The sequence below is a fragment of the Paroedura picta genome, chromosome 2, assembly GCF_049243985.1.
Source record: "Paroedura picta isolate Pp20150507F chromosome 2, Ppicta_v3.0, whole genome shotgun sequence".
NCBI classification, from domain to species: domain Eukaryota; kingdom Metazoa; phylum Chordata; class Lepidosauria; order Squamata; family Gekkonidae; genus Paroedura; species Paroedura picta.
In genome coordinates, this window is record NC_135370.1 from 100,040,656 (window position 1) to 100,057,425 (window position 16,770).

The window sequence follows — 16,770 nt, forward strand, 5'->3', positions numbered from 1 at the left end:
CAAGTAGGAAAGACTTCCACTTTTTCAAAGAAACCACCTTGTCTTCCATTGACTTTCCTGACAGTGCTAATAAATTCAGCTGGAATCCTATTAGATATTTTTGTATGCTTTCTAATATTGGGTAACCACATTACCTCAATTTCTATATTGGACGTTTTTAAGCATATCAAAGCAACCTGGAGAGAGTTGACCTTCCTCCTCCTCTCTTTCAACTGCAAGGAGACAAGTACTCCCCCTACAGTCCTGGCTAGCTACAGCTTGCTGCAGTATCTTCTTTCTGCCTCTTCTTCACTCAGAAAACATTGCATTACGCCATAATATTATGGGGGTAAAACTACTGAGGGAAGAATTATTTATTTATTATTCGTCTTGGGGCAGTGAATTTAGTAAACAATTAGCGTAAGACCAAGATACATAAATATGAGAAACATCCATAAATATTAAATATAATGTAATATAGATTAAATTAATTTAAAACCACTAAGGGGGGGAGTGGAGAAATAGGATGAGGGAGGGCCAATCTGATATTAAGAGTTGCTTCAGGTGGCCTCAACAATGGGCTTGGTGGAAGAGCTCCATCTTGCAGGCCCTTCAGAACTCTGTGAGTTCTGTCAGGGCCCTGATCTCTCCAGGGAGTTCATTTCACCAAGTGAGAGTCAGGGCTGAAAAGGCCCTGACTCTGGTCAAGGCCAATCAAAGTTCCCTGAGACTGGCAACCACCAATTGATTGGCATTTGCCAGTTGAAGAGCTCTCTCTATGAGGCATGTATTCAGATACAGTCTTCTAGATACTCAGATCCCAGCACAATTATGTATGCTGTCCTAAGATTCTTGAGGAATTGGTGGGATAGAAATGAGATAACTGGATAGAGTACATATCTAATCTTTTCTAATATGGAACTCTCTAATCCATCTTGATTTTGAGGTTTCTATATATTTTGTCCCTATTTGTGTGCCTTCTTATGCATGCAATCTGACTGATATTTTGGCTTTTATTGAGTCTGTGTGGTCACTACTTGTTCATAATCAACATTTATTCTATCCACTATTTGAAGGTCTAATACAATCAGATTAGTATCCCTGAGAGATGGGTTTTTCCAAACCAGATGCTGTTCTTGTCAGCTTTCCCTACAAGTCAGTTTAAAAGCCTGTTCTGTGACCTTTTTGAGTGCCAACAGCCTCACATTTGAAAAGGAAATAACAATTGTCACATTTAATGCTGCAGAACACATAGGGCCTTTTTGCACGGGGATCTTTGTTGCAAATTGGTCACTGAATGAAAAATCGCCATTTAAAATAGTGGAATTCGTCGTTATGCATACCTGCCTTTGTAGTGGAATCAGTTGCGTTTTTTAGCGTTTCCCACAGGCTTCCGGTCTCGGCAGAAATCGCTAGAAAGGAAGCACTATTGCCAAGCTCGTCCCGCCCCTGGCCGTCAAGCAGCCAATGGGCAGCCGTTAGCATGCTCCCAAATAGCCCCTTTCCCTTTAAGGAAGGTTTAAAAAAAAAAAAAAAAACAGCCCCATTGTAACGAATCTGGGTAGATTCGTTGCAACGGAGAGACCCATCCAGCTGCCTGGGGTGTTTGAGCTGTCGTTTGATCGTTTGATCGTTAACACGCTGCCTCAGAGTGAAAAAAAAAATCCCCCCCCCCTCTCACGGGCCCGATTTTCGGCTGAATGGAATGTGTGAAATGTGTGTGCTTAGTGACTGAAGGGGAGGGACTGAAGCCGGGAAGCCTCTGTTTGAGCTGTCATTTGATCGTGGCCACGCTGCCTCCGAGTGGGAAAAAAAAATCCCCCCTCCCCCCCCTCACGGGCGCGATTTTCAGCCGAAACAGTGTGAAAAATAAAGGGAAAATACATCAGCAAACGGGCTTCTGCGGGCTTCTTGTGCTTAGTGACTGTAAACAGCTCTGAGGAGGGACTGCAGCCTGGGAAGCCTCACTGGCTAAACGGAGGCTCACCGGTGCATTGATCTCCACTCGCTCGGGGAAAAAAAAATGGCGATCGCTTCGCCGGAAGTTTGGAGGACAGGCTCAGGAGGAGGGACTTTGAAGAAACCGCAACAATGTTAACGCACAGGTCTTTATCGCTATTGTTGCAGATTGGTTGCAGGAGTGTATCGCTTTCCGGAGGGTGAATCCACTTTTTGGGATTCCCCTGAAAGCGCTACAACGAAGCGCTTTTTGCGGGTCGGTTTCAGGAGTGTTGCAGATTGTCTACGACGTCGTGGGTTATTCCAAATTAGTAGCGTTTTCAATTAGCAACCATTGTGCTATTTTGAAGCCGTGCGAAATGGCCCATAGTATTGCAGTATAGATCACAGGACCCAGATGTGCATTTATGCTCTCCAGATCACACACAGAGAATATTTCATCTATTGAACTGAAAGGAGACATTGTTGACCCTCCACTTCTATTAGTAAAACTGGAAGGGAACATATGCATTTTAGTTGAAAACTGCCCAAACAAATGACCCCAAAGGACCCTTTGCTGATAGGTCTCCTGTTAGATAAACAGGTGGTGACAATGGCCAGAGATGTCTTTCATCAGCTGTGGGTGATGAGCCAGTTTTGGTCCTTCCTGGGCAGAAAAGATCTTGACACTGGTAACATATTGATTAGATTACTGTTATGTGCTCTGTGCAGGAGTGCCCTTGAAGACTGACCAAAAGCTATTGTTGATTTATTTATTCCTTAGATTTTTAGCCCTCCACTCTCCAGAGACTTGAGGTGGGGTACAAGATAACTCCCCCCCCCAAGAAAACTTGATAAAACCCCATCCCATAACAAAATGCTACAGAATGCTGTGGCCAAAGTGTGGACTGGAATGGGATGTAGAGACCATATCACTCCAGTCTTGTTTGATCTAAGCTGGCTTCCAATTTGCTTCCAGGCTCAATTCCAGGCTTTAAAGCCCTCTACGGCCTGGAACCAACATATTTTAAAGACTACCTTTTTGCATATGAACCAACCATTCACCGTGGTCATTTTCAGATGCTCTGCTTTGGTTGCCACCACTAGCTGAAGCTAGATGTCGTGACTCAAGAAACGGCCATTGTGGCACCAAACTTTGGAAACCCCATCTGGATACATATGTCTCCCTTTACCAATATATTTCATCAGTAGGTAAAAACCTCTATTTCATTTGGCATGCCTCTAATAACAGTGTTGGCCCTTCTAGTGCTGTGTACTTTTTTGCCTGAATTTTATAATTTTAATTGTATTTTTAACTGTTTAAATGTTTCAAAGTTCACCATCCTGATTGGGTGGAAAGGTGGCATAAAGATGTTTTAAATAACATAAATATTTTTCTCCAGTTCCTCTTCCTCCTCCAGTATTAGGGATCATTAAAGGTTGCAAAGAAAAGGAATAAAACACAGTCAGAAACAAAAGAAAAACTATGGTATATTGTAAACCCAGACAACTTGTAAACACAACTCCTCATCCATGCACTGTTGCCTGCCTGATGCAGGGATTTTGAAAAAGCAAGTTTAGCACGATGAGAGACAACTATTTGTAAGACTATAGAAGCAAATACAATAAACAGTAGACTTTTGGGGATCAGAGAATGAATGGGCAAAGGGGAAAGAAAGAACTTGGAAGTGGCAGGAATATTAGCTGTCACCCCACTGTCATTTCCTTAGGCTAGGGCATCTGGTAAAACTTTAAAGGCCACAAATAATAACAGAAGAAGCAATGCCAAAATCCAGTTTCAGTGAGAGCATAAAAAATACTTTGAGTGAGATCATGCTGTAAGACTGATTTGTTCACTACAGAATTGCAATTTAAGGCCACAGGAGATGGGGAAAAATGGCAAGGAACATAAGATGATCAGAAGAATTGTAACAGAGACCTTCGCCCCCCGCCATATGGAAGTAAGACAGATAAGAAACAAATATTTTATAGAAAAGTGGCAAAACACAAAACCCAGCACACCGAAGAGAAACAGCAAAAGAGGCAGGGCCTTTCATCCCAGATGGAACAAAACAACATATCCCCCCGCCTGTGTATCAAGTTTAGGGATGCTGTCTCCTGAACACTGAGTTATTGAAATACCCTCCTCCCCATTTCAAACATCTCTCATCAGCCTTTTATAGATTCCCAGGGAAAGCAGTGTTGGCGGTGTGTGTGTGTGTGTGTGTGTGTGTGTATTTAATGGCATAGTTCTATGTAGGAAATGATCAAAAACATTCAAGCCACTGCATGGAACTCTGGCCATGTGGGAATGGGAAACTGCTTTTGGTGGTTACCCCCTCCTCACTGTAATGATTAAACTGAACCTAAGCTGCTTAAATAAGAGCAATTAAATAAGAGCTATTAGTCATGAATAGACTTGGCTGCTTTTTCAGATTTCAAAGTGATAAAATGTACTCCAACCCTCATTTTCATAGCAGAAATGTACTTACCTTAACTCGCTCAATAAGCTCAGTAATTTTGATTTGAAACCATTGGGAAGAAAAAGTGTCTGGTGGCTTCAGGAATTACTGACTCACAGAATATATCCCCCCCCCCCATCTGACAACAGGATTAGAAGTAATGATTTAATTGATGGTTGAGTGTGCACGCAAAATGTACATACAAAATCATTTCCCTAATTATATCTTTTCAGGGGGCTGCAAGCTCTTATTAATTGGGCATCAGACAGTAATTACAAACCGGTTGCAATTTTAGGCAAAGTGGGCTCATGCTGGTTTTCTTGGAGCAAGCAAAACAAACAGAAACATATTGTTGGAACTTGCAGCAGAGGAGTATGTAAAAGAAAGTGGCTTTGCAGGTCTGCAGATGCTACTCATGGCTGGTATAAGTGAAGGGCTCTGGGTGGTTTCTTAATCGTCTTGGGTATGACTGAGCCAAAATTAGCACTAAGTACCACTGATTTCAATGGACAGGCTGATGCGTACACATAAACTCTTCCCATTGAAAGATTGATCTGATAGCCACTATTGATCTGATAGTACCCTGGCCGTATGTGCATGAAGATAGCTAAAGATGAGTTACTCCACTGTATCATGAGGGTATCATTGAGGCTTTTGAACTCTGGTGCTGGAGAAGACACTTGTGAGTCCCTTGGACTGCAAGGCGAACAAACCAGTCAGTCCTAGAGGAGATCAGCCCTGACTGCTCCTTTGAAGGCCAGATCCTGAACATGAAACTCAAATATTTTGGCCACCTCATGAGAAGGAAGGACTCCCTGGAGAAGAGCCTAATGCTGGGAGCGATCGAGGGCAAAAGAAGAAGGGGACGACAGAGAATGAGGTGGCTGGATGGAGTCACTGAAGCAGTAGGTGCAAACTTAAATGGACTCAGGGGAATGGTAGAGGACAGGAGGGCCTGGAGGATCATTGTCCATCGGGTTGCGATGGGTCAGACACAACTTTGCACCTAACAACAAAATCATGAGGGTATTAAATGGAGGACTTATTTTGTGCCAGACGTGGGAAGTCTTCACCATGGATCACCCAGGGCAGTTGTCCTGTGCTTGGGAGGGTTTGCAAGGGTGAAGTGACTCTTATACAGCCCTCCCTCCCCAGGTGGTTTTTGTTCAGAGCTCCAGAATCATTATGGCTAGCTAGGGCTTGCTCAGTGATAGGACTTAACCATAGAATGCCTGCATAATATTATAAGAAGGTACCTTTAAACCAAATTGTTTTGTTGCCATAAGGTCACAGCTGACTTATGGTAACTGGAGGGTTTTTGAGGTAAGAGATATTCAGAGGTGATTTCCCATTACCTGCTTCTTCATAGTGACCCTAGACTTCCTTAGTAGTCTCTCATGCAAATACTAATCACAATCAACACTGCTTAGCATCCAAGATCTGATGAGCCAAATACAGGGGGTATATCCTTTGACATAGGGTATTCTAGCACAAGTGTACCACTCAGTGGATGCGACATCTAGAGATATGGGTATCTCACCATCTCTTGCCCCGAAATTAAATGTATACACTTCTGTGCCTTCTGTGAGTGGGTAGATCAAAATAATGCTTCAGAAAGTAGCCAGGTCAGTCTGCAGCAAGATGCAAGCACCTTAGAGACTAACATTACAACTGCTAGAAATGTGTTTAAAAACCAGGGATTTGGAAGACAGACCCATATGATTCTATTTTGTTGAAGAAGCAGAGTTTTTAAGCTATGGCAGCATAGACATTTCACAGATCCTTGAACAATTGTTGTAAGGTCCTGACAAGACTATATCTTCATCAATTGATAGTGAAATGTGAAATATTGTCATTCCTTTAGTACATAATGGAAAACAAGCAGCATTTGAATTTGAATGAATTGTGTTCTTTGTTTGCATGGGGTAGAGAATTTATTTCATACTGTTTGTGTCAACCAGCATTAAATTATAACATCAGAGTGCTGAATGTTAACTGTGTATACCTTTCTTCCCTTGTGGGGTACGTAGGGCTATGAGAGGTCTGAGGGCACTGTGACTGCCCCAAGGTCACTCAGCAGGCTTCATATGGAGGAATGTGATTTTCCAGATTAGATTCTGCTGCTCTTAAATGCTACACCATGCCGGCTGTCCAAACAGCATTTTTCCTGTGCTGACAGTGGGATGCTGACTCTCCATTATAAGTCTTGGAAACTATTGACATAATAAGTAGGCTCCAACACAGCCAGAGAAAGTGAGACTCTTCTTCAACCCTCTCCAGGAGCATCCAGTAGGTCATTCTTTTCAGGTTCAAAGACCACAGGCTACTTTCAGGAAAAACAGGAATAGAGGAAGTAGGGTTTATAACAGAAGTCTGTTGAGGCAATTCTACTTCCTGTTCTCTCCATGCACAATATGTAGAATTGCAGGCATGGAGTGCAATAGACATGATCTGAACAGCTGATTTTCTAGCCTGCTAACAATTACTGGTAAAAGATAGAAGTGAGGGAGAGCTGGCATTTATTGGAACATATAATGAGCATTGAAATAAACTAGTAAATGTCAGAAATCAGTTCCTTGACAGGCTGAATTTAGGTACTTGTACCTTTTAACACAGAGTGGCAGCAACAGTTCTAATGATATGTTCTGCTGTGGCACAGAGGATGGGTATGTTTGTCAAAGATCTAATAATGGGGCTTTTGGAAATCATCCTGGCTACTGACAGTGGGGTGTGTGTTTGTATTTGTCAGGTCTGGGAGGGGTAGCAAACACAACTGAAGACAGCAACAGAATACAGGATGATCTTGATCGGCTCGACTGAATAAAATAAAAAGTGGTCTAAACTGAACAAAATGAAGTTCAATAGGGACAAATGTAAAGTTCTGCATTTAGGTAGGAAAAACCAAACACACCAATATAGGATGGGGGAGACTTGTCTTGGCAGTAGCATGTACAAAAAGGATCTAGGAGTCTTAGTAGACCATACATTGAACATGAGTCAACAGTGTAACTCAGTGGCTAAAAAGGCAAATGGGATTTTGGGCTGTATCAAATGGAGTATCGTGTCCAGATCATGGGAGGTGATGGTACCACTGTACTCTGCTCTGGTTCAGCCTCACTTGAAGTACTGTGTTCAGTTTTGGGCACCGCAGTTGAAAAAGGATGTAGACAAACTGGAGCATGTCCAGAGGAGGTCAACAAAGATGGTGAGGGGTTTGGAGACCAAGACATATGAGGAAAGGTTGGGTGAAGTTGGTCTGTTTAGCCTGGAGAGGAGACGACTGAGGGGATTTGATAGCCATCTTCAAATATTTGAAAGGCTGCCATATAGAGGATGGAGCAGAGTTGTCTTCTCTTGCCCCAGAAGGACGGACCAGAACCAATGGGGTGAAATTAATTCATAAGAAATTCCATCTAAACATCAGGAGGAAGTTCCTGACCGAGTGGTTTCTCAGTGGAACAGGCTTCCTCGGGAGGTGGTAGGTTCTCCATCATTGGAAATTTTTAAACAGAGGCTGGATAGCCATCTGACGGAGAGGCTGATTCTGTGAAAGCTTAAGGGGTGGCAGTTTCCAGTAGATGAGTGATAGGGTTGTGAGTGTCCTGCATAGTGCAGGGGGTTGGACTAGATGACCCATGAGGTCCCTTCCAACTCCATTATTCTATGATTCTATGATTCTAGGTCAGGAACAATATGTATAGCACACATCTATCTGTTATACTCTTCATCCAGCTAGGGACATCCACACAGAAGTCCGTACATATAAGCATGTGCCCTTTCCTTGGCTTGGACGCATGGTTTTTCACCATCTTTAGAAACACTTAGTGCACCCAATGAATTAGATGGGGAGTAGATTCACAACAGATAAAAGGGTGTATTTTCCCCCAACATAATTCACAATAAACTTGTGAAAATTACTGTCATAGGAGGTAATGTTGTCAGCTTGATTTGCTGGCTTTAAAGAAAAGATTGGACAAATTCATGCAGGGCAAGCCCATCAGCAGTTGCTAGCCACAATTTTGAATGTAATAGCCATTTTCAAAAGCAATGTTTTTCTGAATGCCAGTTGTTAGGGTCCAACAACAAGGGAAGCCATTGGCTACTGTACCCCTGTTTGTGGGTCTTACAGGGCTGGTCACTCTGAGAAACAGGATACAGGGCTAGAAGACCACTTGTCTCCTCTAGGGAAGCTCTTCTACTGTCTTCTAACTATGGCCTCCACTGAAGTTTTCTTCATCAATGTTGAATCTGATAGGAAAATTGTGATTGTGCATTTGCAACAATAATGCAAAACTGTTTTTGGAAATGAGAATTTATCTGAAGCCACAGTACAGTTATTATTATACTTGTTTTTTCTGCTTTTGCTCAAGACAAAAGTGACCATGAATGTTTCCCATTGCTTTGAAAGTTAGGAACATGCACCTCCTCTCCTTCGTATTGCCCAGAAGGCTGAAGGCCTGGCTATAGGTAAATTTAGCAATGGTCTCCACTATAATCTAGAGACCTGAGTTTGTTTGGAAACACTTGTGCACAATTCTCTCATTTATTAAATTGGATTATCTGACTAAATCTGAAGAAGTGTGTTTACATATGAAAGCTTATACCTTTAATAGCTTAAATAACTTTGTTGGTCTTAAAGGCGTTATTGGATTCGAACTTTTGTTAAACTGGATTATGTTTGACAAGGATAGTTGACATTCTTGTGCAGTTATTCTTCATGAACTGACAAGTTATCATGACATCTGTGGAGACAGCGCAAATGAAAGATCTCAAGTTCCTTATATTAAGAGAAAGTAAGTCTCGGAGAATGATGTGGCAGATTAGATGTAGTCACTTGTCCTACATTTTTGACAGTACTGAAGAATTCACAGGGGAAGGCAGCATGGCATAGTCCAATCTCATCAGAACTTGGAGGCTTGATACTTGGAATTAAGACCACCAAGACAGATTCTGCTCACTTGCCTTGAAAGCCCTTGCTGTGGTCACCATATGTCTGCTGTGTCTTGCCAGCACTTATCTCGTAAGGCAGCAGAAATGCTCTCTGAAGCTGTCTGCCCGTGAGGTTGGGAGTTCGATCCCAGCAGCCAGCTCAAGGTTGACTCAGCCTTCCATCCTTCTGAGGTCGGTAAAGTGAGTACCCAGCTTACTGGGGGGTAAACGGTAATGACTGGGGAAGGCACTGGCAAAGCACCCCGTATTGAGTCTGCCATGAAAACACTAGAGGGTGTCACCCTAAGGGTCAGGCATGACCCGGTGCTTGCACAGGGGATACCTTGTCACCCTAAGGGTCAGGCATGACCCCCTCCCCAACAGCCCACAGTCCCAGGCCCTCTGCCCTCCCTCCCAGCTCCTGCTTACTGGGCTGGAACATCTTCCAAATGGGGGATGCGATCAAGGGTGGGACATTCTTCCTGACTGGCTGTTGGGACAGCTAACCTGATTGGTGGTTAGGTGGCGAATCCCAGCTCCTCCCAGCACCCCTTATTGTCTTTATTAATGGTTACAGGTTACAGATATATAAAAATGTCTCCCACAGTTCTAAAGAGTTAAGGAACAGTTGTTTGGAGGAATATAAATAAGACAATTTGCAAAATGTTAGAACATTCCAAGTTTTATCATATAAATTAAAATCTGTGACCTTCTCTGTTTCTCCATAAATGAAATTGAGGCTTGTGCTTCAATTAAACTAGAAATGGCAAACACGTCTATATATACTTAGTAGATTATTGATCATTGTGTTAAAAGGGCAAATCAGCACAAAGGGAGAGGAAAAATGGATTCCAAATGGTCTCTGAAGTGCACTTTTTTCTCACTAAGGGACAGGCAAAATTTTTCACACGCATACATATCGATGAGGCCTGCATAACTGGAGATCTAGTAAGGTGAACATAATTCACTAGCCATAATTTGAGGCCTGCTAGACATTTATTTAAAGCATTTCTGTGCCACTTTTCTACCCAATTCAGGGTTTCCAAGCTTGCAACATTAAAACAAAACATTAAAACATTTCAGACATTATAAAGCATTCAGAATACAAAAAATAAAATTTTTCAATGAAATGAAACATGATATAAACACATGGAAACAGGCAGGCGAGGGCTAATAAGAATTAGTGAAGGAACTCCAAACCAGTCTTCAGCTATTTGCATAAGACAATAACTCAGGAAGACAAATAAACCTCCTTGAGTTCCAGAGTTTTGCAGCCACAGAACAGGCATTATTTGGGGTCACCAACTGTCTAGCCTCAGATGGTGGGATCACCCAAAGCAAGGCCTCTGAAGATGACCAAAGTGTTAGGGGATGTTCATATGAGAGAAGGTGGTCTTTCAGTTATGCTGGCCCTATTGTGTATTTCCTCTTCAAAGATCGCAGTCTTGACGTGGCACAGGGGCTTGCGTAGCTCAGTGAAACTATGAGCTATGCCGTGCAGGGCCACCCAAGATGAACATGTTATAGCTGAGAGCTCTGAAAAAAAATGATCCACTTGAGAAGGAAATGGCAAACCACTCCAGTATCTTTGCCATGAAAACTCTACGGACAGGTTCAAAATGCAAAATGATATGATGCTGGAAGATGAGCCCCTCAGGTCGGAAGGTGTCCAATATGCTACTGGGGATGAGCAGACAGCTAGTACGAGTAGCGCCAGAATGAATGAAGCGACTGGGCCAAAGCCAAAAGGATGCTCAGTTGTGAAGGGAAATGGTGGTGAAAAGACAGTCCGATGCTGTAAAGACTTTTATTCCATAGGAACCTGGAGCATCAGATCCATGAATCAAAGCAAGCTGGACGTGGTCAAACAAGAGATGACAAGACTGAACATCGACATTTTAGGAATCAGTGAACTCAAATGGACAGTTATGGGTGAATTTAATACAATGTTCGCAACATTGTACAAGAGGTAGCTACTAAAACCATCCCAAAGAAAAAGAAATTCAAAAAAGCAAAATGGCTGTCTGAGGAAGGTTTCCAAATAGCTGAGGAGAGAAGGGAAGTGAAAGGCAAGGGAGAAAGAGAAAGATACACCCAACTGAATGCTGAATTCCAGAGAGAAGCTAGAAGAGATAAGAATACCTTCTTAAATGAACAGTGCAAACAAATAGAAGAAAGCAATAGAATAGGGAGGACCAGAGATCTCTTCAAAAGAAATTGGAGATATGAAGAGAACGTTTCATGCAAAGATGGGTATGATAAAGGACCAAAATGGTAGGGACCTAACAGAAGCAGAAGAGATTTTTAAAAGGTGGCAATATTACACAGAAGAACTATACAAGAGCGAGCTTAACATCCCTGATAACCATGCTGGGGTACTCAATGACCTGGAGCCAGACATCCTGGAATGTGAAGTCAAATGGGTCTTAGGAAGTCTGAGCAACAATAAAGCTAGTGGAGGTGACAGCATTCCAGTTGAACTATTCAAAATCTTCCAAGACGATGCAGTAAAAGTGCTACACTCAATAAGCCAGCAAATTTGGAAAACTCAACTGTGGCCACAGGATTGGAAATGGTCAGTTTACATTCCAATCCCAAAGAAGGGCAATGCCAAATAATGTTCAAACTACCGCACTATTGCACTCATTTAGTTATACTCAAAATCTTACAAGCTAGGCTCCAGCAATATGTGGACCGAGAACATCCAGAAGTTCAGACAGGATTTTGAAGAGGCAGAGGAACTAGAGATCAAATTGCCAATATACGCTGGATCATGGAGAAAGCTAGGGAGTTCCAGAAGAACATCTATTTCTGCTTCATTGACTATGCTAAAGCCTTTGTTTGTGTGGAGCACAAGAAATTGTGGCAAGTTCTTAAAGAGATAGGAATAACAGAGCATCTTATCTGTCTCTTAAGAAACCTATATGCAGGTCAAGAAGCAACAGTGAGAACCAGGCATGGAATCACAGATTGGTGCAAATGTCGCCATGCGTATTTGACTTTTTATTATTATTATTATTATTATTATTATTATTATTATTATTATTATTATTATTATTATTATTATTATTATCTTTCGGTTTATTGCCCGCCACTCCCTTACGGCTCGTATGCGGAGCACATCATGAGAAAGGCGAGGTTAGATGAGTCACAAATTGGCACCAAGATTGCAGGGAGAAATATCAACAACCTCAGATATGCAGATGATACCACTCTAATGGCAGAAAGCAAAGAGGAATTGAAGATGTGGGTGAAGGAGGAGTGTGCAAAAGTTGGCTTGAAACCCACTATTAAGAAAACGAAGATCATGGCATCCAGCTCTCTCAATTCCTGGCAAATAGATGGGGAAGAAATGGAGGTAGTGACATATTTTATTTTCCTGAGCTCCAAGATCACTGCAGATGGGGACTGCAGCAAAGAAATTAAAAGACGCTTGCTCCTGGGGAGGAAAGCTATGGCAAACTTAAACAGCATCCTAAAAAGCAGAGACATCACCCTGCCAACGAGAGTGCATCTAGTCAAGGCTATGGTCTTCCCAGTTGCAATGTATGGCTGTGAAAGTTGGACCACAAGGAAGGCCAAGCGTAAAAGAATTGAGGCTTTTGAACTTTGGTGCTGGAGAAGACTCTTGTGAGTCCCTTGGACTGCAAGGCGAACAGTCCTAGAGAAGATCAGCCCTACCTGCTCCTTAGAAGGCCAGATCCTGAAGATGAAACTCAGATACTTTGGCCACCTCATGAGAAGGAAGGACTCATTGGAGAAGAGCCTAATGCTGGGAGCGATTGAGGGCAAAAGAAGAAGGGGACGACAGAGAATGGATGGAGTCACTGAAGCAGTAGGTGCAAACTTAAATGGACTCCGGGGAATGGTAGAGGATAGGAAGGCCTGGAGGATCATTGTCCATGTGGTCACGATGGGTCGGATACGACTTCGCACCTAACAACAACATTGTGTATTTAACAAGGACATACATGTAGTCAAATTATAACTAAATCGAAAAACACGCCTACACTTTAATATTGTTAGTAGCCCAAATTGTAATTAAAAATTAAAATTAACCAATAACAGGGGAAGTGCTTTAACAGTCAGCATTGTGAAAACTTGTGGCAGCTGCCTAGTTGGAGAAAGGCCATAGGACAGGGAAACAGTGAAGCAGCAAGGATGGCAGGGAGTAGAGCTGCTTTCAAAGAGGGTTGTGATCCCAGTTTTCCATGTTTACTTCCCTTAATTGTTATAATGGTGAGAAGGGCTTTTGAATCAAATATAAACATGAGCAATGCCATTTCTTCAGGCATGCTGAATCTTTTATAACTGAGATATGGTTTGTATGGGTTACACGTTGCTAGTATTACTGCAGGGCTGAACTATATGTGACAAGTCTCTGTACTGTAATTCTATCCCCCAAATCAGCCTTTCTCAACTTTTTAATCATTGAGAAACCTCCGAAACAGTTTGCAGGCTTCGAGAAATCCCAGACCTAAGCCCAATTGTGCAGAATATGGTTGGGAAGCATAACAGTGTACATGCCTACCTGGGGTCTCTCCTCACCCCCTCCAGGCCCATCATTGGCCATTTGGAGAGGGGAGAATGGGTCAACATGACCATGTATGATTGCATCACTTGATCAACATTTTTAAAATATATTTCATGAAACCCTGGATGAAAAAGCCTGCTCCAGATGCTGGAGTTCCAGTGCCTGGTTTCCAAATTCCTTCATGCAGCTGCTTTGCGCTTCTGCTCACCTGTCTTCTTGTACCTACTCTGCAAGTATGTGCAGTAGTGTCAAAGGTTACATTTGATTGCCTCACCTGCATGAGTGATTCTGGGGTTCATTCTAAAATTTTGTCCAGGACACCAGAATCACAAGGACCGTCCCTGTCTGCATGTAAAATTTTATATTTAAAAGGAACCTTGTCTCCTGTCATTCTGAAATTTGGCAAGAAGGATCCCATGTATGAGAGTGGAATCCCTGAGAACTTCCTCCCAAATGGATTGGGGGGAAAGTTACATCTAGAAATGGATTGTATCTCTGTATTGTATCCCATACATATCTGTAAAATAGGAACTCCTTAAACTGTATGGTAAATACAGAGAGTGAGAAGTATAAACTGTGAAAATCTCACCCCATGTAGGTTGAAAACAAATAGTTGTAGATCTAGAAACATTTTCCCCATTGAAACTACAAAATGAAAGGAAATGAATCTGTCAAGTAATAAAAACAATGCTTTAAAAATAATTGAACCCATGCTTTGTGCCCCCGCCCTGCTTTTGAGTTGTAAGTGGGTAGAAAACAAAAGTAGTTCTATCAAGAAGACAGTGGACTGTTGTATATGGCCAGTGTTTATCTTGATGAGCCACATGGTTGATGAACTGGCTAATATCTGATGTTAGACCCAATGATCATAATAAATGTACAGTGTTAAGCTGTATACATGCTGGGGACAACTGCTAGCTTGTACTAGGGATAAAGAAGGAATTAATATAAACCCATCCCTGACTTTGGGGGGAATAAATGTAAAGTGGAAAAAGCATTCAAGCAGAGATAATAAAAGAACACAGCTCCATAGGGCAATGAGGTGTCACCTGGTTCACACTGGCATTCCTACACTGATTCCCCCTTTTCCAAACAAATATTTGGTAGGAGCACGTGCAGTCCTGATTCAGCAAGTACCAGTATGTGCTGCCCCAGCAGCAGTTGGGGGTAGCATTTTCCAACCACCAACAGCATCGAAAAGTAACCATGTGGGATTGGAGTAAAAGGCTTCAGGTATCAGTTTTCAGAAATATCTGTAGAAAAATAATTGAAAGGGGAAAAAACCCAGTATCACCCAGACCTTTTATGCTGGATGTTGTGCAAAATGTCATGGTATAAATAATAATATGGGATTTAGCTGAAGTACACAACCATTTCTATTGTTTTGCTGAGATCTCTTATCTGTCTTCTTATTTTCCCTTTATGACAGAAAGAAATTAGGCAATGAGTAATGACTTAGGGGCAGATGGAGATAGCAAGGAATGTTTTCATCTATTTATAATTAGACAGAGAGAAACAAGAGCGTTTTATTTTGCCCCGACATTGAGTTACCGATTTCTGTATTTGTCAAGCCAGAAGGTGGAACCACATTTTCTATGATGGAATCAGAATATAGTATATCTAAAGATTCCAAAACTACAAGGCTATGGCAGGTGTGAAAATAAAGGATGGTCTTCAAAGTGGCTTAATTGTACAACCCTGCTAATACTTATCCAACTAAATTTGGAGACAGTCTTGGTGGTACCGGATGGTTGTAGCTATTCTAGACATACATCAAAACACAAAAGCTGGATGAATTTTTGCCTGAGGTGATCCTGAGAATACTTAAAATGACAACAGATACCACTGAAATCAATGGAATTAAGCCATGAGAATCATAGTTCTCAAACTGTCAGCTATAAGCATCACATAAGGGCTCCACTTCTCATCATGAGCAATAAAAGATTTGCATATGATAGTGTTTTGCACCTTTTAGACACTAGATTAGACACATTCTTGTTTCTTTCTCTGGAGTGGCAGCTGAACTGGTCCATCTAGATTATTCTCGTCAATTCTGCCTACTAATAGCTCTCCAGAGCAGCCTTTCTTAACATTTTTACCATTTACCCATGAAACATTCTTTAGGCTTCAAGAAACCCCAGAAATAGTGTGATTGTGCGGAATATAGTTCTCCCATTCCCACCCTCTAGGCTCATCACTGACCATGGGGGGGGGGGCAGGTCTACATGACCATATCACCTGATAAACGTTTAACAAGTTCAAAAATATATATAAAATTAACTCTCACCCATTCAGGAAACCTTTCCAGGGCCATCAAGAAACCCCAGAGTTTCATGAACCCCTGGTTGAGAAAGCCTGCTCCAGAGTGGCCCATTATGCACGGGCCATAAGGCCTGCACTGGCGGCAGCAGCGCTTCGGTTAAAATCACCAAGAACGCACGCTGCCACCACGAGTGTGGGCGCCTCCCAGCCCAGGGCTCCGGAAGACCTGCGTTAAGCAAAAGCGGGATCTTCCGGAGCTTCCCGGGTAAGCCGGGGCTGCGGCGGCCCGGCGCTGTGCATAATCGGCAGCGCCAGGCTTATCGGGCTGTCCTTAAGGGACACCGCTCACCCCTGCGGGCTCCGTGACAGCATGGAGCTGGCAGGAGTGACCGCCTGCCCCCCACTCCCTCTGGCCCCTACCCACCTCCTCCGCCCATGCCACTGCACTTACCTCAGCTGGGCCTCCTAGCCCCGGTGTAAAGCGTACATGAGTGCACTACGCCAGGGCAACCCAGCATGCCCCGCTCCTGTGTGTTCACAGGAAAGGGTGGGGCATTGTGCCCCACTGCAATGGCACAGCGCAAGCACGTGGAATCTGGCTCCGTGCATAAACGGCCAGTATCAGGCAAACAGAATGACTTTCATAACTCATAGAACCTAAGAATT

The 16,770-nt window shown here is 42.7% G+C and overlaps 1 protein-coding gene across 1 annotated transcript in view; it reads right to left on the bottom strand.

Annotated features, from left to right (window-relative positions):
• The window catches only part of SYT9 (synaptotagmin 9), a 159,729-nt gene that overhangs the window by 29,703 nt on the left and 113,256 nt on the right, over positions 1 to 16,770 (bottom strand). The window lies entirely within an intron of this gene.